The sequence below is a fragment of the Drosophila takahashii genome, chromosome 2R (genome assembly GCF_030179915.1).
Source record: "Drosophila takahashii strain IR98-3 E-12201 chromosome 2R, DtakHiC1v2, whole genome shotgun sequence".
In the NCBI taxonomy this organism is placed as follows: Eukaryota; Metazoa; Arthropoda; class Insecta; order Diptera; family Drosophilidae; genus Drosophila; species Drosophila takahashii.
Genome location: NC_091679.1, coordinates 33,013,846 through 33,020,779, shown reverse-complemented (window position 1 = coordinate 33,020,779; position 6,934 = coordinate 33,013,846).

Below are 6,934 nucleotides of genomic sequence, written 5' to 3'. Positions count from 1 at the left end.
ATGTGGAAATATTTTGGAATTGATGTTCTGTGGAATTTTTGTGTTTTCAGGTATCAGGCACTTGCTATTAAGACGAGTTATTTAACTTCATAATTTATTGCTCATATTTTAAAGCCTGTTTATCTTACCTCTGAGGCAATAAGGCTAATCATTTCATTTTAAAAAATTTAAATCCACGTTATCATAAACTTTATTATGATAATAAAATTGATTGGAATACATTTTAAAATACGGGTTCATATGATGTAAACAAAAATAAATAAAAACTTGATATAAGTACCTATCTTAAAAATCTCAAAAGTCCAGCATCACCCTCTTGAACTTAAAATTTGTAATTTATCGCCGTAATTAATGTATTTACCACTCCATTATTTATTGCTAATTTTGCTAGCCCCCGAACTGGAGGATAAGAGATTCGTTCTCGATGTGGGCGGATCTCCGCTTACATCTGCCCAACCGCAACCTTCGGCGCGGTTACCTGTTACCTGTTACGTGCCACATGCCCCCCGCGCTTTTTAGCCATGGTGCCACATCTGATAGCCAAGTGTCACGTTTCGCGGCCCGGCTTAAAATCAAGCTGGGGCGTTGCTACGAAACGAATCGAGAGCGGCTCGACATTTTCGCGGCTAATGCAATAATTATTTATCTGCCAGAGACACGGACAGACCATAAACTATCACAACATTTTCGCTTTTCGGTTAGTCGAGCGATTTAGCTCTAATAGAAATACCAAATATTTGGGCGGGCAAATAAATAACCCCTGCACATGTACGCTCGCCCGAATTGGAGATAAAATATTGTGGTAAATTCCCATTGCCAATTGCTTCGAAAGCCATTTGCCGGTCGACATGTAAATGGGCATGTTGAAAGCCATCGGAATCCGGTTGCATAGATAAAGCGGAATATTGTACAGTAGATAGCTGATAATGTTGGCGTCACTCGGCCAAGTAGATAGTAATTTATGAATAATTTGCTTTAGATATCACAAACACTAGGCAATAAATTTCAATTGCAAGCAGGGCAATTAAAACTCATTGAATTTTTTCTCTGCGGCAAACCATTTTATACATCGTACAGTATTTTTGGGGTAGATAGTTTTTTCCAAGGTTGTTGATTTGGTGAGACCAGAAATATGAAGAATTCGAAATTAGAGAGCATCGTGCAGTCGACTTTCCCCTAATACATTGACTATAATTTTGCCTGACACTTTGCTTCAATTATTCACGACTGGAAATGCAGTTTTATATTTTTTTCACTATGTGCTCGTTAATTAATGCGAACTAGGACAGGAAACACTTTAGTAACACTTTTAAATATTTGAAAAATATTATTTTGGGAAAGACTTGCATGGAATCCGATACAACACAACCCTTTTTTTAAATGCTTCACACATTTTTTTAAAACTTCCGTCTCGGGTGATTGCTTTGAACTTCATTATGCATGTTATTACTCATAAGTTTATTTGTTTTCATGATAACACTTTCCTGCTTCTGGCTTGCTTGAAATAATTTTTAATATTTTAATAATATTTCTCTTTCGAAACTCTTTAATTTGTAAATCATAGGGTACACCAAAGTGCGAATCCTCCTCATTTGTAAACCAATAAATTACACCGACACTTGGCTCATTTCTGAGTATCTTTCCAGTGCACTTAGCCCACATCCGAACACTTTGCCAGAGTCTCATGTGCGGTGGCTGCTGCTAACTCAAACCTGCTAAATCATCATTAAATCGATTCGTATCTTCCAATGGTAATTTCCAACCAGAATCCCATACTTTCACTCGGCTGCTCTGCTTTTTTTCGTTTGTGTTATTTTGCCCTCAGGGCGCCGCTCCGCCTTCGTCTCCGTTTTTGTTATTGCCTCTGCTTGACTGCCCTTGCCGCTTTCCCCGCCATTTTCCGCCTTCGAGAGCTTTGTGCAGCTTTAATTTTCTTTATCAGCGCAAACTGAGCATTTTTCGCACGCACACAAGACACGAAAAACCGGCAGAAACGACAAAAAACAGGCAAATTTCAATTAAAAGCGTGGGCGGTGGTACAAAGGGCGTGTCACTCACGCATAATTGACACAAATTGTGGCAATCAAGCTCGCAATCAAAATAACAAAGCCAATCTTATCGCGCATTTCACATTTCACCACTGATGGTGATTAACGATTTGTTTACTACAAATATTTTAATTTATGCCAACGCGTATTTGTGACGATTTTTCACTACTGCTGGCTATCGTTGATGTGCATAATAAATATTTAAAATATTTCACTGTGGTTGTTTAATAAAAATAGTGATATTGATAACTTTATTATTTACTGATTAACACTTCATTTTCGTTGTTTGGTGAATAATTTAATGTATGCTAATGTGAAAATTGTAATCAAATATGTATAATTCTTTGTTGAAATGCGGAAGAACTAATTGATTGCGTTGCGTTTTTATATTCAAATGTTCCAGCTGTTGTCCAAACAATTGGACTGCCAGTGAGAGTTTACATTCGTTTTTATTTTTACTCTTTTTTCCGGTTATGTTATATTTTTCGGCACTTTTCAATCGGTAGCCCGAAACCGATGGCCCCTTGCCATTTGCCGCAGAAAAGCAACAAAAATAACGCTACCGGCGACCCGATCACTCGAACTTTTGGACTGCCTGCGTACTCGTATCTCTCAGATACAATTCGCGTCTGTCTGCCCCACAAAAGCGATCGCAGTCGCGTCGCAGCCGCTGCTCTTTTGACGGTCGTGAAATCGGCGCAGCCCCACCGATTTGCCGACCGATCAGGCCCACTGTGCAGCCGGCTGCGATTGGTTTTTGTTTGCGTCTTAATTGATCGCGGCGGTGGGGCGGCGGCCGAATGGAAATGCTGATCTATTTGGTGCACGAGGAAAAAAATTCACGAAAATCCACCGTTAATTGCCAGCATTACTTTTAATTACCGCTCGCCGACGGACATAAAGCCGGCGCAATGGTTTTTCGCTTATTTAAATTATACATTTAACGTTTTGTCTTTATAGTGTGTCAACACTTAATTGTATACTGTTGTCACCATTAGGTAGTGTAATTGGATAATATTTCATAATTAGGAAATATGTGTTTCTAGCTTTAAGCGATCAACAAAAAATATAAATCTTAAATTGGTTAAAAACTGATTATAATAAATATGAATTACAGGGCCGTGATATTTTAAATGTTTACAGAACCAAAAAAAAAAGGATTGATATATAATTAAAATCTTAAAATCATAATATAAATGTAATTTTGATTAATACAATTAATTTTAACTATATCCAGATTCCTTTTCCAGGTAGATCGAATTTTACTTTTTCTGTTGAGGGTATTTCCATATCGACTTGGTCCGCATTGTGGCCCCTTCCGTTTTTGTCTGCCTTTGCGAGAATTTATTGCATTTTCTTATTACATTCAATTTGGACTGCTGCCGCACCGCTCCCGCTACAGTGGCGCTGGAACTTGTCCGCCGATCCCTCGAATCCGCGGCTAATTGCGTTTTCCCCCTTTTCCCCACCTGGGTAACAATAAAGCGATTTTAAGTGCTTGTTTTTCGTGCAGTTTTTTTTCGAGTGTGGGCCTCTTTGTTTTCCTTTCGGTTTTCGGCCTCGAACAGATGTGCAAATGCAAATGTATCTCTGCATCTGCATACGTTTCCTCCTCCTCCCACTTCGCTTTTTTCCGCTGGCCGAGTACCAAAAATCCATGAAGTGGTTGTGGCTAAAAAATCAGCATCGGTTGAAATAACAACCTATCCCAATTCGACATTGGAACGTCATCACATGTGGTGATTGTCAAGGTCTGCGCCTAAATAAAAAGGGAATCCCAATCGAAATGCGAAATACATGCAAATGAAATCTCTTTACTCACTGTACTTTTTATCTCCCTGCGCACATTAATTCCCTGGGATCGGGGCAAAGTGTTGGCTGCTGTTTGATAGCTCGGCTTTTTTATGAAGTGCAGATTGCCCAGTTCGCGTGTAGAGTTATCAGCTAAAAAAAAAGCAGCTTCATGTAAATACAAAAAAAGTCGGCTATAAATAATTCAACGAAATTCATTCCGCGTTCCCAATTCGCCTGGGGAAGTGCTCGTACATTCTGGGCGGTTTGTCGTGTATCGAATTGGGGATCGAGGGAATTGGTTTCACTGAGCTCTTTGATTTCGCTCGTAATTTCGTGCTTGCTTCTTTTGGAGACATACTTTTTGGGATGTCGGGCAAAAGCTTTGTCAGGAAGTGGACAGTTGGCAAACATTTACATGGAAATTGTTCAACCAGAAAACGAACAAAACCTAAAACGTCACTTAACATACAGCTCTTATAAATTGCATTAATTAAATGCTTCATTTTAAAGTTTTCTTGCCTGACTAGGCCAAATTTAAAAGTTATAAGAATTTAATGAAAAATTGTTCCGCTTTATTTCGCTTTTGTGAATGTCCAAACTTGTCAGTTGTCAGAAAGTTGGCCCAAACTTTTGGATCGCTGGCACGGCACGACTTTCTCTTATTTAATTGGATGAAAACAGAGGGTGGTGAAATAAAGTTAAAGCAGTGGACTGTTAAATTTTTTAAATACATATTGACGCTTTAAAAAAATATTTGTGCATAAAACATCCTGTAGTTTTTCAAAAGTGGGAATTAAATATTTTTTCATATTCCGTATGTTTATTTTCCTTTAATACATAAATTATAGATTTTTTAATTAAGAAAACATTGTTTTTTAAGCAGAATCACTGTCTATTCTGAGGTGTCCTACTGGAGGATGAACAGATCTGTTCCCCAGTTAAGTTTGGCATGTGTCTCCTCCATCAATGTGCGTGACCTCCACTCACTTTGCCCGTCCGCTCATCCAATTCGCACAATTCGCAGGCATCGGGCACAAAGAGCAAGCGTTGAGGCCACTTGGCCCGGCCAGAAACTGGCTAGAACAATGAGACCCTCATTGGCATGAATGGTTAAAGGGGGTGGCTCAGTGGGCTGAGGTAACAGATGGGTGGGTAGGTGGCCAAGGGGGCGGAGCAGCAACAATCGAACTGCGGGCAACCAAAGGCCGCCGCAGCTTTTGTTGCCATGGGGATGACACTTTGGTGTCCTGTATGTGGCAGCTCCTAGTGCTTTGCCCAGCTGCAAATGCCCGAGAAGATGCTGCTGCCGCTGATAATGAGGAATGAGCCGAGGGTATGGATGAAAGTCGGGTTCCTGGAACAAAGGATAATCAACTGGATGTGGGTCAACTTTGAGCTGGGAACGAACAATGACTGCAAAACATAATTGGAAGTCAGAAAAACCTGAGTATTATAATTAAGCCTTTCCAGGAAATCATCTCTGGTAAAACTCAGGTTTATCTGTTGCCTACTAATGAACTGCCATCAATCATTATCACGGGCTTCCATTTAATCATTATGCCATATTATTTTTATTCAAGTTTAATGTAGTTGGTTATTTTACATAATAATATTGGATTACGATTAAATAATATTAGTTTTAAATTTATATTTTTTAAATGTTTGATATTTAAGTAGAAATTTACTGTTATAAAGCTTTGATAAAAACTAACTGACAGTTTATCTATTGGGATGCCTTTTTTAATTATTCATCTAGGGGCTGTGATTTTCTAAGAAATTCCTCCAATGTCGTAGCTGTATCTGTAAACCCCTAAACTACCTTAAATAGTGGCATTTCGAAAATTAATCTCAGCTTAATCACGGGTTTACCTCTACCTGCTGCCCGCTAATTGACTGCCATCAATCTTAATTCCCCATCGAATGTCCTTTGCCCGATTACGTCTCAATGAGTCGACAGTGAGAGCGATTAAGGATAATATCCCCGCTGTCACTGCTGCAAAGGCATAACAGTGACTGCAATAAGTGGGTTCTCAAACATATGCGGTACACACTTGATCGCCATCAACAAGCTGGATTACAATAAACACACAATAAACACACAATCAATACTTGCACAATCGAAAGGCTGATTGCACACACGCACATTTCCATCGGCCATTTACATTTACATTCTTATTGCATTCCATGGTCAATTGGGTGTTGCAAAGTGGTTACTTCCCCTCATTACAAAACTGAATATTTACTGCATATTTACCCGGACAGATTGGTTTTCGGACGACCTGTAAGGATTTGGGAGCTCCCTTTAAACAAGCAATTTGTATGCAAAGTTTTCCGTTTAAAGCCAGAGATTTGCGCAACAAATTAACGCAAAATAATTTTCATTTAGACCAGGCAAGTGCGGTGGAATGTTAAAGTGCCCCGGACTACGACTTCCCATATTCGTTGGTAACGGATCCCTAGGCATGTTTATGGTCGCCTCTGTCTCCCGACGGTCGTAAAGGATTCAACACGTGGCATCACAGGCCCCACTGGCTGAGGGGCTGAGTAAGCAAAATCCTCATTTATCGTTTGCCAGCTACTAATTTACACTCAAAGCACTCAAAATGGGCTGAGCAGTCGACGACTGTGGTCGTGTAATTAAAATGGAATTGTAGCGCGTGCAAAGGCGCACTAAATGGAGACGAAACGAGACAAATGAGAAATGCCAGGGACTAACTGGGCCACCGGGCGAATACGTAATGCCGAAATGCAGGGACTATCACGTATACGCAGCGTAAACACGCATAAATTTCGAAAAGGGACCCGGAGACATCTGCACTGCTGCGCCGAAAATGAAAGGGACTGCTTTCATTTTCCCTTAATTCAGCTCAGTAGCTTCGATTGAAAGTTCTGTTCCCTGTGGTCAAGTGAAACAGCGCTCTAATTCCATTGCCATTTCCCCAGCAGCGGTCAAAAGTTTCAATGGTTTTTAATTACTTTCGATAGAGTGAAAAAACCAACTCTTCTGAAATAAATAAACCAACCGAAAGTTTGCAGCGGGTTGTGCAAGTGAAATAATGAAATCCCTCAACTTCCAAAGGAATTAAATGGGA